The 295-nt window shown below is 49.2% G+C and overlaps 1 protein-coding gene across 1 annotated transcript in view; it reads left to right on the top strand.

Annotated features, from left to right (window-relative positions):
- ARNTL2 (aryl hydrocarbon receptor nuclear translocator like 2) overlaps positions 1-295 on the top strand; it is a 53,019-nt gene that overhangs the window by 46,062 nt on the left and 6,662 nt on the right. The window lies entirely within an intron of this gene.

Here is a 295-nt window from a genome sequence, read left to right as displayed (position 1 = left end):
ATAAAACAAAAAATATACAGTGTGCTGCAGATCTCTACTTACCCTCTCTGCGCTCCAGCCCTGTCGCTGACTTCTTGCTCAAACCAGCATGAGTGGTCCACTTCAAGCAGAATTATACTCTTGCCATTCTGCCCATTTCCTGTGAGCCCAGCCTGTCATTTACATGCCCCCTAGTGGATGCCTCATCACTCAGGCTGGGCTCGCATGTCATTATATAAGCACCATTCAGTGCTGTTAGAATGCCTGTTCCCCCACCGCTAGAGGAAGCTGCTGAAACATCGCTGGACTGGCTAAA

The sequence above is a fragment of the Nanorana parkeri genome, unplaced genomic scaffold (assembly GCF_000935625.1).
Source record: "Nanorana parkeri isolate BGI_ZX_2015 unplaced genomic scaffold, ASM93562v1 scaffold224, whole genome shotgun sequence".
Taxonomy (NCBI): Eukaryota; Metazoa; Chordata; class Amphibia; order Anura; family Dicroglossidae; genus Nanorana; species Nanorana parkeri.
This window is presented reverse-complemented; position numbering and strand designations above follow the sequence as displayed.